The sequence below is a fragment of the Narcine bancroftii genome, chromosome 2 (assembly GCF_036971445.1).
Source record: "Narcine bancroftii isolate sNarBan1 chromosome 2, sNarBan1.hap1, whole genome shotgun sequence".
In the NCBI taxonomy this organism is placed as follows: domain Eukaryota; kingdom Metazoa; phylum Chordata; class Chondrichthyes; order Torpediniformes; family Narcinidae; genus Narcine; species Narcine bancroftii.
This window is the reverse complement of record NC_091470.1, coordinates 286,294,807-286,311,193: the sequence shown is the minus strand read 5'-3', so window position 1 is coordinate 286,311,193 and position 16,387 is coordinate 286,294,807. Positions and strand designations below refer to the sequence as shown.

Sequence of the window (16,387 nt, the reverse complement as noted above, 5' to 3'; positions counted from 1 at the left end):
CCGAACGCCAGGCACATCTCTCGTCTTGCCACATGATTGCCGCCTCAGTTGCCACACTCTGTCCTGGGTGAGAGTGTAGTAGGGCTTGGTTGGGAGAGAGTGTTGTAGGGTTTGGTTGGGTGAGAGTGTAGTAGGGGTTGGTTGGCTTCATCTTCTTCTGGCTTCCAGCTACTGCCAGTTCGCAGGTCCCGTCTGAACTACATCTATGCTTGTGCCTTGCTGCTGCGGAGGGGCTAGCTTTCTGCTGTTCTCTTCCGTGGTTTCGTAAGCCAGACACATGAAGATGGCCCTGTGACCGTAGTTCATTATCACACAGCAGTGTCTTTCTCATGCCTTCGTCACAGATGCTGCAGACCATCCTGTCTTTAATTAACTCATCACAGAATGCTTCAAATTTACAGGTCCTTGCCCTGATTTTTAGGTTGCTGACATACGAATGAATTGACTCACCAGGCCTCTGGTTTCTGGTATTAAATCTGTGCCTTTCCATCGTTAAGTTCTATTGTGAATTACAGATTTCTTGAAATTTTCTTTTTGAACACTCGGAGTCCTCTCTTGACTCAGCTGGGCTGATAACACACCTAGTTTGCATATGTGAATAACGTTTCCCTTTCAATGGCATCAGAGCCCGCTAAATTTAGTAAAATGCATGCATTTTCTTGGGTAGACATCACTATGTGCTGTCGCGATGAAAATATTGTATTTTTGTTCGAATACATGCCAGTTCTCGCCCACATTGCCTTCAAACATGAGCGAGTCTGGCCTTCTGAATCCATCTGCCATTATGGGTCAGTCACAAATGTGTTGCAAATGTGGCATTGGTTACTCACTTTTCACTTGAAGGCTTCAGGTTCAGACTTCTGACACCATGTTTGTTGTTACATCAAATAACCAGAGAACACAAAGTGGCAACCTCTAACGAATGTTTTACTGTTAAATTCAACAATACAATGTATAACAGGAGCCCCTGGAAATGGCGTCCGCCACCAGCTAAGCTCAGTTTCTTTTTTTTAAACTAGTGCACTTTGCAGAGACTTGCGCATGCACAATAGCGTCATGGTGAGTACAGTGGCTTTAGCGGGCGCAGCCAACCAATAAGAGTGGCTGTCTACACCCACCCACCACAAGTCTCACTGGTGTCAAATTCCCATGATTCTTCTTAATACTTTTTTTGAACCATGGGACTATATTGCCATTCTCTAATCCTTCGGTACCTCCCCCATGGGCAGGGATGATGCAAATATTGCTAACTCCCCGGTAATATCCTTCCTCACTTCTTGTGGTAGCCTGGGGTATATCTCATGCAGTTACAATGACTTATCAATCTGAATATTCTTAAAAAGATCCAGCGCTTTCTCTTTCTTATCCTCAACATACTCTCACACATAAGCCTGTTCTATACTGACCTCACATTAACAAAGATCCCTCTCTCCGGTGAACACTGAAGCAAACGATTAAGCGTAATGGACCTCTCCTGCCTCCTCTGCCTCCAGGCGCATGTTCCCTCCTTTATCCTTAAGTAGCTCCACCTTCACTTTAGTTGTCCTTCTGTTCTTCCCATATACACAGAAAGCCCTAGGGGTTTCCTTAGTCCTACTTGCTAAAGCTTTCTCGTGCCTCCTTCTATTTTGTCCTTTTTTAAGAAGTCCTTTAAGTTCCTTCCTGGATACCATATAATTCACATGAGCCCTTCCTGACTTTTGGCAGAATTTACCTGGAGAGCAACTTACTCCCTCTGGTAGATCATATTTTGCCTTCTCCATCTCTGGACTAAAGCATTCTCTGCATTGCTTGAAACGTACAAGATGCACCCTGAGAGGTTTTTTTTACTGTTTTACATTCAGCATTAAAGGATACTTGCCACCAAAAGGCATATTCAACTTGTTTTAAGAAGCTGAGGTGGCTTTAAGTAGGTCAAAGCATGGCAAGACAAACACTACAATGGTCTCTGCTAAAGTCAGGATCCAAGGAACAGCATTGTTAACAGCAGAGTTAGCGTGTCTCTTGCACTCGATGTAATGAGCAGAAGTACCCATTCTAGCTTATGGGGATGACTGAACTTAAATGTATTAATTCTCATCTTTGTATTTCTATCGCAAAGTTCCCAGCATGTCTATTCAATGAAACACATTTATTCTTTTTGGCCTATCAATTCTTCAGCTTTGTTTAGAACACATTATGATGTAATGCCTTCATTTTTTTTTGCACGCTAATAATTCTTTGTTCACTATTCTTAAGGGCTCTGCCCTTTCTTGACATATTCTCCTTACTTTTAGCCAAATTCCCAACTTAGTCCTAAAATCAGATCATCCTGGAAACTCTCAGATCATACAGTAGTTGTGGAAAGAGAAAAAGAGTTAATGTTTCAGGTCCAAGACACTCAGACTTCTAAGTCAACTTTTTCTTTTCACAGATGCTACCTGACCTGCTTAGTGTTTTATGCATATTTTTTATTCCAGATTTCGAGCTTCTGCAATTTTTTTCACCCTCACAGTTCTGAAGCCTTAATGTCTTTGTTCTGGGTTTTCAATTTCACCCTTCCTGAATCCTCTTAATTCATTTTGTTCACATTAGCCCCTATTTAACACTATCGTTAAATTGGTGCAAAGGAAACATTCTAGAGGGGCTAAAGGGAGTCCATTCCAATAAACCTCCTAATTTGGCCCACAAATAAAATTCCTTTCTTCTAACAGTACCCTTTTCACAATGAACATTGTGAGTTTGACTCAAGGAAGGAAAAATGCTGAAGAAGTTCCAGGTCATGCTCACAAAAAGTTAATATCTCTAAGTAATAATTACTGTTACCAAGAATCAATTCCCAAATACTTTGGTCACACATGATCAAATGTGGAGCCAAACCAAACTAATAAATTCAGACATATACAAATTGCATAATTTAAATTAATCTCATTCAGCATTTATCTAGCCTTAGAAGTAATAGGGTCACAGCCATATGCATATATTGTATATGAAACAAATGAACAAATATCTCTTTTGGCTGGAATTGCAGGTTTTAGTTGTGAACATCAAACTACTGAGGAATAAAACTTGAATACACATGACAGTTGTCTTCCAATACAAAATTTCAGAAGCCTTTCACAGTTAACTACTTTTCCCCTCGCAACTTTATCAGTTTAGCTGCAACAGCACATTTATACCTGGATAATCTAATTCTGTCAAGCATAGGAAAGAATCCTTTTAAATTACGCTTGATCAGTCCACCAAAGCTCTGTCTTCACTAGTGAAAATAAACTAATCCAGATTGATCTGAATCACTTCAGCAAATCCACACAGACCAAAATGTTGATGGCAATTAGTTCTTATCAGAGATAAAAGGGTAGGTGGTCTGTTATTAAAATGTGGAACAGCTGATTTGGATTACTGGAGAGTAACTACAGTCACCCACTGATTCAGTACATCAAAATAACATGCAACTATTGTAAATAGTATTTGGCTTTAGTTTTAATACTCTCTCAGCAATGGTTTGTGCGTGTTTCTAAATATTGTTTTAAATTTCTTGGTGCTGCAGACAAGCCTGGTACGATCATCAAAAACAGACTAAATTCAGTTTATTAAAGCTTGAATTCTTTTCCATCTTCAGTCAAGTTTCAGGTCGGATGTGGAGCAAAGTTCACTGCTGCAGAGTACTGTTGTAAAATATTTGATGATTGCCATAATGTTTCAATGGCAAAAAGGTCAAATACACATCAAGATGCATGCCTTTTACTTCAAAATATTCCGCAGTGATCACTGATTTTGCAACTTTAATGCTTTTCTCTATTTCTGTGCATCCTGCTTTAACTTTAATGCTTTTCTCTATTTCTGTGCATCCTGCTTTAACATTTTCATTGAATAACTCACTATTCCCTAGTTGAATAAACTGGCAGAGGACTAATCCCTACAACTATTAATGAGGACATTATTCAGGTAATCACTTTGTTTGGACGTATAAACAGTCCATCTTAACTTTCAATTTTCGTATGCTGATGGGCTGAGAAAATCAGGACTCCAAATCTATGTGGCATGTGAGTCTACAGCAATATAGCCATCTCTAAATTTGTCTCTATTTTTCCAACTCCCCTCTCCACTGGCTCCATCTATCTTTTTTTTTCCATGTTTGCTTCCACCTGTCATGAATCCACCTATGTCTCCCAACTCCAAGCCAGCTCCCCCCCCCCCCCACCCCCCCACCCCCACCACCTGGCCCATCATCCTTTACCCCTTTTTGATCCTCTATCACAACTGGCCCATTTCACCCCTTTTCTTTAAACTGACTCTTTACACTTCTCTCTCCATTCTCAATCCTGTCGCAGGGTCTTTACTGAAAACGTCCTCCACCTCCTCACCAACAGAGCTTTCTGTACCTCCTGAATTCCTCTAGATGTCCATTTATTTCCTCTAGGTTCCAGCATCTTTAGTCTCTTGCATCTGAAAGTTTTCTTGCATTAAGATTATTCTATATGTATTTATTATCTATATTGTCTCTTACTATGTAATTCAATTAGTTTATTAATACAATTTTTTATACAAGTACTGTGCCTATTTGGCTGTAGCAAGTAAGAATTTTGGGCATATATACATTGTACAATGTGCAGGGCAGTGACTTTCAAACTGCTCCTCTGAACCTACATTCCACCTAAAGCAATGTGGATTGCTTAAGGTGATATATGAGTGGGAAGGGAAGGTTGAGAACCACTACTCTAGATCCAATTGTTACTGAAATATTTTGCCTGAGAAAAATTGTCATTGGCTCATTTCCTTTGGAGTCGTGAAACCGTGCACATAACAAGTCAATTAGGTACGATTAAAACAGTGGTTTTCAAACCTTTTATTTCCACTCACATACCACCTTACTAATCACAGAGCACTTATGGCATAGGGATTGCTTAAGGTGGAATGTGAGTTTTGAAATCCACTGGTGTAAGACAATAAACATTAACATTATAAAATATTTAGCCACATCAATTATTTTCCATACTTGACTATCATTTTCTGCGCATGAACGTAAATGACACTATCATTGGATTTAATTGTGACGCATGTCAGTTAAATAGTCAGCTAATGAATAATTCTTAATTTTCCTCTGCAGGTCAAGAATACACTATTGCCTCGAATGTTATTTAAAGCTAAGTGAATAAAATACAGTTTTGTTTTCATTCCTCCTTGTGACCCTCTGACCTGATGATGACTCTTATATCTCCAGAAGGTACATCTCATGAACAAATCTTTGGAACCAGAAACTAGCAGAGAATAGTGCCTTCTGGGACGACATTGCCAAACCTGATATTTGCAGATGTTTAAAAAAAAATAATGAATTAAGTCAAAGTCTCAGGATACTATAAATTCAGATACAAATTTATAGTTTACTCACCAGAACTTGTCATCAAAGATTCTGTTCCATTTTTGGATTTATCAAGCTACAAAGAAGTCTCTCATCAAATCAAAGCTGTTAACTATCTGGGTATTCAGTACATTAATATTATGAGACATTCAAACTTTTATGTTTAAAAGCTCAAATTCTAACAACCCAAATTTTATATTTGGAATTCATGTAACAATGCATCCAATATTACGCTTCTAACTACAAAAAAAGTCCAGTCCACCTTCAATTAACTGTGCATTACAAGTACACCATATTCTATAATAATAGTTTAAATAAAAACAACATAAATTCGGTACTCAGTCCTTGGTACAACACACTACCAAATGCAACTCATTTTGTTTTAGAAAACAAACCAAATTTACAACTCAATATTTTAGAAAAGTCATTATAGGTTGCGTACCCCTTATCTGAATACCTGAAATCCAAAATGATCCAAAATCCGAAACTTTTTTTGTCTGTGGTCCCATAAGCTAATACTTAATACATAACGGAGTTCTGAAGTCCCGATCAGCGAGCGGGACGTAGAAGACATAAGTAGTGCATGATAGAGTGTAGATGCATATGTAAACATTTGTATTGTAACGAGAATGCACACATGTTTTAGTCTGAGTGAATGAGTGCATTTTTAAATGGTTTTTCAAAATCTGAAAAAAATCCAAATTCCAAAGCACTAATGGTCCCAGGTATTTCAGATAAGGGGCATTCAACCTGTTCAAAGAATTCCATCATCATCCTTTCAATTCATGATCATTTCTAATTATTTGCAAGTAAGCTTTATTACCATTTTAATTAGTTCCTCCAGAATAACTATAGTTTGCTATCGTTCTGTCCTGTTTTCAGCACTTTTTGTCCCATGAACACTTTCAATGCAATTTTTAAACCATTTCAAGTCATTCCACTCATCACAAAACTCTTGAATTTAAATTAAGAGACATAGCACGGGAACACGTCCTTCCGGCCCATGAGCCCGTGCTGCCCAAGTACCCTAATTAACCTACAATCCCCGTATGTTTTGAAGGAGGAAACTGGAGCACACAGAGATAACCCAGGCAGTCATGGGGAGAACGTCCAAACTCTGAACAGACAGCACCAGATTCAAACCTGCGTCACTGTAATAGCATTACATTAACTGCTACACTACCCATGTCACCCCAAAACTTGTCTTTGAACATGATCCCTTTGTTTTCTGGCTTCTATGATAACTTTGTCTCCAGAAAAAACATCTTTGTAAAACTGATGTTCTAACATCTAAGCCTACACATCCTGACCGGCACTCAACATAGGTTAAGTACTTTGCTTTTCATTAAAGCACATGAGATATGTTTATACCCATTATGAGTGTATCATTGCATTCTTCTATTGCATGAAATTGGCATTAACTTTCAATGCGAGACATTAAAATTATTGTATAATTGGCATTACTGTTTTTATATCATTCCACACTATTCATTCCTTTTCAAAATTTTTATCTACTTTTGATGTGTCTCTCAATAGCTTCTTTCCCCAAAGAATAGTAACCAGTAATATGTTTGGCTGTCAGGTGGAGTGGTTTGCTCCTTTCCCTGAAGTGGGAAATCCTTTGCTTCTGAGGGACAACAATAATCATCTTAATGGAGTAATGACAATTGCATCACATTTGAATGCAAATAGCTATGAGATCAGGTGCTGTGACTCGAACCAATAATTGGAAGGCTGTATTTCTATATTTACATCTCCTCAGGTTAGAAAGAAAACTCCATTCTCCCTCACTATATATAGCACCTCATTACTCATGAAATTAGTACAACTGAAATATCAAAGGTAATAAAAGTTCTGTAGTTTATTTGAGAAGATCACCAGCTGACTGAGATTACTTGAAAAGTATTACAGTACATTGTCACTGAGTTTAAAAAGAGGTTGTATTTAACACTATATTTTAAATTAATTTTCTGGTGATAAAAAAAAATCCTGTATAAATTTCACAAAGTACCAATAAACATCTCTTCTGAGAGGAGATAGGTATTTAAGCATTTCAGTGTATTTTAAGTATACAATCTTTGAATTACATCAACATCCTATCTTTTAATGAATGGCAACACTAATAACATGCAAGGCAATAATTACTTAAGCATGTTGTTTTAGCAGTTAACGTCACTGATTAATTACAATGCTTTGTTCCTTTTAGCAAGCACAAATGTTCTGATTAAATCACAATCTGAAATGTGAAACCCATTCTTTTCTTAGAATGGACAATTTTGTAAAGAGGGAAACTCGATTATTTTAGGTCTTTGTTGATTGTAATAGCTCAAAGGGAATTCTAGACTAATTTGTGCTAATCTTCATTTTCAATGTGTTGAACAATTTTATGGAAGGAGCAATTGGTTTCATTGATTGTATCATGACATGACCTAGTATTATCTGTGAGCTCTGGAAAAGGGGAGTGGGTCGAAGTCGAAGTGACAGTGAATGACTTGCATAAACTTTTCCCCATCATCAAAGAAAAGCTGGATGGAACCTCTTGGAGGTGCCATCAAATTGACAAATGGGTGCTGAGCGAACCTGTGCCTCCCACTGAAATCTGACCCCTGATTTACACAATATCATCCTATAAGGAATGTGTAACTCCAGAGTGGAGTTCAGACTGATCTATATTAGGTAATATAATCCATTCACTATATATTTCTGCTTTAATTTAAAAAGAAAATATGGAAAAAAGATTAATTTAGGTTAGTTCTATTTGCCAAACCAACAATAAAAAAAATAGTCCAGGGAAAATAGGGTCATTACTTAGTTACAGGCCACCGACATGATGTAATAATTTACTCAAAGCAGAATTCCTCTGTATTAGTACTGATGGGAGTAAGTACCAGATTTGTAGGTCTCACAGAATGGACAGATCAAGCGGAATTAATTTTCTCTTTATTCAATCTCCACTGCGAACCCAGCAGTTCTCTTCTAATTTCAATTGCTAATACAAGAGCATTCTTTCTGTTGATCTTTGATCTACAATTATTCCTGAAACATTTTCCTTTGGCTGCCCTAATCCCTTCCAGTTTCTCTCCTTTGTGCTTCATAGACAGTGATGTGCTTGTGGTTAAATGTGTTGTAATCAAAATGAAATCTTTGGAATCCAGCTCAAGGAAGCCTTCTGGTCCTCCCCAAATTTATATCTTGTACCCCCACCATTTTCTGGGAGTTGTCAAGTCGAGGTTAAAATAACATTACAGTCAAGAATGCATTTTCAAGTTTACAATTTTGTGAGGCTCTGCTCATGAGCTAATTTCGTTTCCACCAGTTTAGAAAGTCCATCTGAGCCAAGGCCGCTAGATAAATTCAAAATGTCTATCCTACTAAGGTACAAATTTAATACTGTTCAAACAGGCTTGTGGCAGAATAGTAAATGCCCTGTCAGTGTCAATAAAATTTTGTGAACTGGTCTCTGAATATTTTAATTTTCCATTGTAAAATGTTAAAATAAAACTACTTATGCAACTACATTTAACATTCTTTACTGTATCTTTTCATGCTTCCCTTTGAAAGAAGTGAGTGGATTCACAGGCAATTTAATATTTTTTTTACAAAAACTGTAATCTTTAGTAACAATTGACTAGATAATTAGTTCTACTCAACAAGAGGACATTTGGAGAACTCAACATCTATACAATGAGGGAGAAAACCAACAGAGAATATCTTGCTGGATAAGAGCTGGAGTTACAGCCGCAAGCACAAGAACCATCTGGAGTCTGGTTCAAATTCACACTTTCTATTTCAGAGGTTGGAATGCCACTTGAAAGCTAAAGACTCACACCAAGTTGAAGTAATAACTTTGTAATGTTAAGGTGCCCCTCTTACATTCAAACATAGTTTTATTTTAGACGGTAGATATTCTTATCCAACTTTACAAAAAAAATCAAAAATCCTTTAATTACAGTCTAATTATACCCTTTCTTCCAAATATAAACAAATAATGTTGAAAACATACAGGAGGTCTGTCAACATTTGAAAAAGGAAAAAACCGTTGGACATTTCAGACAGAAAGTCTTTGTCAGATCTGATTGAATACCGACAGGAGAGCCCCTTTGTAAGGCTAAGCAAAACAAAGAAAGGGGGTGGGGCAGGTAGAACAGCAGGAAAAGGTCCACAGTACAAATATACTAACTTCATAAGGGTTAGCTGATCACAGCCAGGGTAGAAGTATGCGTACATTTGGCCTTGGCATGAAAAGCTAAGGAAAGGAAAATAATTAATAAAGATTTCAATCCTAATTATCATTTAACAACTTTAACCAGGGTTTTATTTTAAAATTATTCTTGGGACCACTGGACTTTCTGGAATATCTAATCCATTTTTTTCAAATTTTGACAGATCCACTGACTATTTTCACAGGGCAAGTCTGTTCAAAGACAAAACAAATTCAAGAAGGGATACAAGGATCCAGGAAATTATGAACAGGTGAGCCTCATATCACGAGGATGCTTTTGGAGAAGATTTAAACACACTTGGAAAGGAATGGTCGGATTAGGGGACAGTCAACATGGCTTTCTGCAGTGCAGGGAATGACTTACAAAGGCAATTAAGTTGTTTGAGGATGTAACAAAGGGAAGGGCAGTGAATACTATGTTCTTGGACTTTAGTTAGTAATTTGACAAGGTCCCTCATGGGAGGCTGATCCAGACGGAAAAGAGACATGGGATCCATGGTGAGTTTATAGTTTGTACCTGGAATTAGCTTGCCCCTACAAGGAAGGATGTTATTCTGGCTAGAGGTCAGTGACCAGCGGTGGTCCACAGGGAATTTCTGTTGTTTGTGGTACATATAAAGGACTTGGATGAAAAAGTAGGTGGATGGGTCAGTAAATTTGCAGATGACCAAAAGATTGGTGCAGTTGTGGATTGCTTAGTGGGAATCAAAGAATACAATAGGACATAGAGATATAGATCTGTTACAGCTATGAGGAGCGAAATGGCTGATGGAATTTAATCTGGACAGGTTTGGGGTGTTGCTCTTTGGAAGCTCAAATGTAAGGGGAAAATATATAGTTCATGGCAGGACTCTTATGAGCAGAGGGATCTGGAAATCCAGATCGATAGTTCATTGAAAGTGACCAGGCAAATAGACAGTGTGGTAAAGAAGGCATGTGACATATGTGCCTTCATATTGCAGGGCATTGAGTATAGGTGTAAAGAAGTCATGTTGCAAACATATCAAAATGGCGCCTTACAGCGGCGACTCTTTGCAAGCAGCTCTGATGAGAATAATCAAATATTCCTGTTCAGAACTCCTAAAAATCAAACAAAAATAACGAGAAACATAAAATCAAACTTACCTGACAGCATGAAAGTCCTAAGATCACTGGGAATCGGCAATCTGCGTCAGGCCAAGCGACCTTTAAACAGCCCAAGCAGGTACAACAACAACTCCAGCAGCAGATCCATGAGCCAGGTAAAGAAGACCCGACCACGTGGAGGCAGGGGGGGGTTTACAGGGATCTGAGGCTTCCGCTCCCTATCATCCTCCTGGCAAATGTACAGACCCTGGAGAACAAATCTGATGAACTCCAAACCAGACAAACATCAGACAGACATGTGTGATGTGCTTTATGGAAACATGGCTAAATACAGACATTCTGGACACGGCACCACAGCCCAAGGGCTACACCCTCCATCACAATGACCGAACACAGCCGCCTGGAAAAACCTAGGGAGGCGGCATTTGTGTCATCATCAATTCAGCGTGGTGCACAGACGTGATGATCGTGTCCCAGACCTGCTTCCCTGACCTGGAACATCTGGCAATCAAGTGTTGCCCATTCTACCTGCTGAGGGAGATCACCGTCATCATCCTGGTCGCAGTGTACATTCCGCCCCAGGCTAACGTCAGGCTGGCACAGGAGGAACGGAGTACTGTGATAAACAGCCATGAGAGAGCACATCCGGATGTCTTTCCAATCACTGTGGGAGACTTCAACCTGAAGAAGTCTCTGACAAACTACCACCAACACGTCACATTTGAGACCAGGAGAACCAACACACTCGACCACTGCTACACCACCATGAAAAATGCATACCGAGCCATACCAAGACCTTACTTTGGCAAGTCTGATCACCTGGTGTACAAGCAGAGACTGAAGACCACAGCACCAGTGGTGAAGACAGTGAAGGTATGGTCAAGGGAGGCAGAGGAGCATCTGCAGACTGCTTTATCAGTGGACTGGAACATATTTATGAACTCATCCATAGACTTGAATGAATATGCAACTTCACTGACTTCATCAAGACACGCATGTACAAGTGTGTGTCCACGTGCAAATACAAGGTGTTCCTCAACAGAAGTCCTGGATGAATCAGAGAATCCACAACCTTCTGAGGGCAAGAACAATGGCATTTAAGGCCGGGGATCAAGATCTTTACAAGAAGTCCAGGTATGATCGGTGGAAGGCCAACTCTGAATGGAGTGGCAATTCTGGAGGAAGCTAGAGACAGAGATAGATGCCAGATATGGCAGGGAGTGCAGATCATTACAGCCTACAAAGCGAAGGTGAACACTTTAGGTGGCTGAGATGCTTCACTACTCAATGACCTGAACACCTCCTATGCCACCTTAAGAAGAACTAAACAATGCCAACTAGAATGCTTGAAAAGGCTGAGGACCCTGTAATAACTGTCTCTGAGGGTGACGTCAGAACATCATTCAAGAGGGTGAACCCTATAAAGGTGTCAGGCCCTGACAGTGAACCTAACAGGTACTGAAATTCTGTGACAGCCAACTAACCGGAGTATTCACAGACATTTTCAACCTCTCATTGTGGCAGACAGAGGTTTCCACCAGCTTCAAAAGGGCATCTATCATCCCGGTACCCAAGAAGAGGAGTGTGAGCTGCCTCAACAACTACCGCCTAGTAGCACCCACTTCTATTGTGATTAAATGCTTCTGTCATGGCCAGAATTAACATGAACCTAAGCAAAGGTCTGGACCCACTGCAATTCGTCTATCGTCAAATCACTCCATAGCAGCTGCAATATCACTGGCTCTCTACTCAGCTCTGAATCACCTCGAAAACAAAATTTATACATACAGCTGCTCTTCATTGACAACAGCTTGGCCTTCAATATCATTATTCCCTCAGTGCTGGTCAAGAAGCTACAAACTCTAAGCCTCTGTACCCCACTCTGCAACTGGATCCGTGACATTCTCATTGGAAGACCACAGTCAGTATGAATTGGAAACAATGTCTCCTCCTCACGGATCATCAAAATAGGCACTCCCCAAAGATGTGTGCTTAGCCCACTGCTCTACTCATTTTACACCCATGACTGTGTGGCCAGGCACAATACCCATGCCATCTACAAGTTTGCTGATGACACCACAGTTGTCGGCAGAATCACAAACGGCAACGAGGAAGCCTACAGGAGGGAGATAGATCAGCTCGTTGAATGCTGTAATGACAACAACGTTGCACTTAACGTCAGCAAAACCAAGAAGATGATTGTGGACGAAGGAAGTCAGAGGAACATGACCCAGTCCTCATCGAGGGCTCAGTAGTGGAGAGAGTCAAGAACATCAAATTCCTAGGTGTTAACATCTCCAAGGATCTGTCCTGGAGCCTCCACATTGATGTAATCATAAAGAAGGCTCGCCAGCGGCTATACTTCGTGAGGTGTCTGAGGCAGTTTGGTACGTCACGAAGATTCTCGTTAACTTCTACGAGGAGAGCATTCTGGCTGGTTACATCACTGCCTGGTATGAAGGCGCCAACTCTCAGGACAGGAAGACACTCCAGAGGATTGTTAACTTGGCCTGTGACATCACAGGCACCAGACTTCACCTATCAAGGACATCGACATAGGGCAGTGTCTTAAAAAAGCCTCTCTCCTCAAAGACCCCCACTATTCGGGCCATGCCCTCTTCACTTTGCTACCATTGGGGAAAAGGTACAGGAGCCCAAAGACGAGCGCTCAGCAGCACAAGGACGGCTTCTTCAGATTCTTGAATAATCAATGGACCAAAGACACTGCCTTACTTATCGAGCACTTTTATTATTATTGTTATTTTATTATTTTTAGCTATATTGTAAGATGGTTATAATATGAATGTTTGCATTATGATGCTACTGTGAAACACAGAATTTCAGGACTTGTTCATGACAATAAATCCTGATTCTGATATAAAACTTTGGTTGGGCCACAGATGGAGTATTGTATGTGATTCTGGTCAGCCCATTACAAGAAGGATGTAGACACTTTGGGAAGGATATGGAAAAGGTTTACTAGGATGTTAAGCAAGCGAATGAACAAGAGGGAGAGGTTGGACATTATGGGTTGCTTCCAGATGATAGAAGTTTATAAAATTATGAGAAGCATAGATGGAGAAAGACAGAACATTTAAAGTTTGTAAAAATGTCACATATTGGAGAACATGCCTTCAAAGTGAAGGGGAAAAGATTAAATGACTTGTGCAGACATTTGTTTAGACACACATAGAGTGGCAGGTATCTGGAATAGATGTGATGGAGAAAGGAGATAGAACTGCAGTGTTTAAGAGGCTTCTAAATAGAAATAGGAATATCCAGGCAACACAGAGACGTGTAATCATGATTAGGGTGGCATGGTTGGCATAGCAGTTAGCGCAAAGCTTTTAGAGCGCCAGCGATCGGGATCTGAACTGGATTCGAATCCTGCACTATCTGTAAAGAGTTTGTACGCTTTCCCCATGTTTGCGTGGGTTTTTTTCTGGGGATCCAGTTTGCTCCCACCCTTCACAAACATACTGGGGTGTAGGTTAATGGGGTGTAAATTGGGTGGACGGACTCGTAGTGCCAAATTGGCCTGTTACAGTGCTCAATGTCTTTTTTTTCCTACAGGATGGTGACAGCCAATGGACCAGTGAGGGGCTCAGCAGCTGAGGGAACCACTCAGGCTGTGTGATTTTGGCAACTTGTGGTTGAAATATTCACAGGCTGCGGGCTGCTGGAGACTGGCTCACAGGCACCAGCTATTGGAACCAGGATACAAGAGGATGCTGAGGGCAAGAAAAGCTCCTGGAGGGCCTTGAGGGCCGAAGGCTTTCTGATTGTATCAGAGGTTTGGACTTGGAGCTCAGGTTGTCCATGGTTTGAACTTAAGTGTGTGCAGCTATGCATGGAAACTTAAATCAAAATCCCACCTCTGGATTATGCTAAATGCACACTTTGTTCGGTGGATCTTTGCCTAGCTGTCTTTCCTCAGCTCCTCCATCCTATTCACATCCATGCCTACTAACATTTCATGATATGGTGGGAAGGGCTAAGAGGAGAAGGGAGTTGCGGAGGGAATGAACCCTATTAAAGCAAAGAGTAGAGGGGAAGATGTGTCTGATGGTGGGATCCTGTTGTAGGTGGTGGAAATTACAGAGAATAATGTGTTGGATGTGGAGCTGATACAAGCCCACTAAATGTCCTGAGACAACAAAAAGTGCTTCACTTGCATTTACACCTCCTGCCTCACCATCACTCGAAGCAATTCTTCGCCTGTGAATCTGTATGTGTCACTTACTGCACCCTGTTCTCCCAATGTGACCTCCCCAATATCGGGGAGACTGAATGCAGATTGGGGTAATAACTTTGTTGAATGCATTAATTCTGTTTGCTGCATAGACTCCCAATTTCACATGACATTTCCAGACAGAAATGTCTGGCCACGGCCTCGTACTGCCGAATTGAGGCCAACAGTAAACTGGAGGAACACCGTGTATTCCATCTCGGCAGTCACCAACCGGACGGCATCAATATCGACTTCTCCAATTTCACTTCATCCCCTCTCCCAGTCACTGTCTTCTTTCCTTCGGCTCCCCACCATTCTCCCTTCCTTCCGCTGTCCGAGAGCCATCTTTCTTAGCCCTCTCCCCATCGCCTCAGCTTCTTCGCTTCCCACCTGTATCCACCAATTAACTGTTAGCCTGTGTTCCTTCTTCTTCCCATCCCCCCCCCCCAACCAACCATTTTATTCAGATATCTGTCTGATTTTTGGTGCTTTGAAGAAGGGTTCAGGCTCAAAACATTGATGACATTTTTTTTTTAAACTTCCTATGGATTCTGCATGACCTGATGAATTTCTCCAGCACTTTTGTTTCCTGCATCCTGATTATGCGCTCATTCCATCATTGATAACACACACAAGATGCATTATAGCTTGTCAAGATTTCTTCAATAGCATCTCCAAATCACTTACAGTGGTTCTGAACCCTTTTCGGACTAAGCCCCTCCTGGCTTCTGGCCTAACATGCCATGACCCACTAGTGGCAAAAACAGAGCAAAATTTTCAAGTCAAAGTCAGCTCTGTAAGAGGCACATCTTTATCTAATTTAAAATAATTTATTTAACATTTTTAAAGAGCAAAAACACTGCAAGCATACACTGAACATAAAAAAACTCCCAATCAAAATCTAATCACTTCAATGAGATCCCTATTCCTGAAGTTTCTTCATCAGTTTCCACATCCTTGGTTCTGTTGTAGATAACGCACACCTGAGATCTGCCTTCAATTCAATCCAGTTTCCTGTCTTATCTTCAACTGCAGTGATGTTGAAAATCCTGATTCACAAAGACAAGTGGTCGAGAAGGCCAGAATCTTCTGAAGACTCGCTTTTGCAATATTGGGGTAATTATCTGTAATTTTTGGTTAAAACTCAGAGATAGATGAAGCCTCAAACACACTGCTGCATCCAGTATCGTTTAAGGTCACTAAGTTCATCTTGCAGATTATCAGGGGATTTGTTGACTTTAATAAGAAAGGGATTCCTTACCAGTGCCAGTCCTTCTCAGCTGATTTCTAGAAAGTAGTGCAGGAATTATTCTCGGAAGGAACTAAGATATCAGACAACTTTATTTGCCACATCAGTATTCATTCCATTAACAGTTACTGCTGATAGACGGCCACATGACCTCACTGACCACAGAGGCAGATTGCTCGCCCCCCCACCCAAGGTAAAGATACATTACCAACGTTTCAGGCCTGAGCCTTTCTTTAAGGTATGAGAGGCGGTAATACA

General features: G+C 40.4%; 1 protein-coding gene and 1 long non-coding RNA gene across 13 annotated transcripts in view; one reads left to right on the top strand and one right to left on the bottom strand.

Moving 5' to 3' along the window:
• The window catches only part of stau2 (staufen double-stranded RNA binding protein 2), a 327,674-nt gene that overhangs the window by 68,136 nt on the left and 243,151 nt on the right, over nucleotides 1–16,387 (bottom strand). The window lies entirely within an intron of this gene.
• The window catches only part of LOC138755367 (uncharacterized), a 31,544-nt gene that overhangs the window by 6,098 nt on the left and 9,059 nt on the right, over nucleotides 1–16,387 (top strand). The window contains exons 2-4 of one of the 4 annotated variants that reach the window (XR_011352229.1): nucleotides 9,728–9,814; nucleotides 14,223–14,442; nucleotides 15,916–15,996. This is a non-coding gene — a long non-coding RNA (uncharacterized lncRNA). Of the gene's footprint in view, nucleotides 1–9,727; nucleotides 9,815–14,222; nucleotides 15,085–15,852; nucleotides 15,997–16,387 lie in introns of those variants that run through there. The other 3 variants (XR_011352228.1, XR_011352227.1, XR_011352226.1) reach the window with 3 other exon arrangements.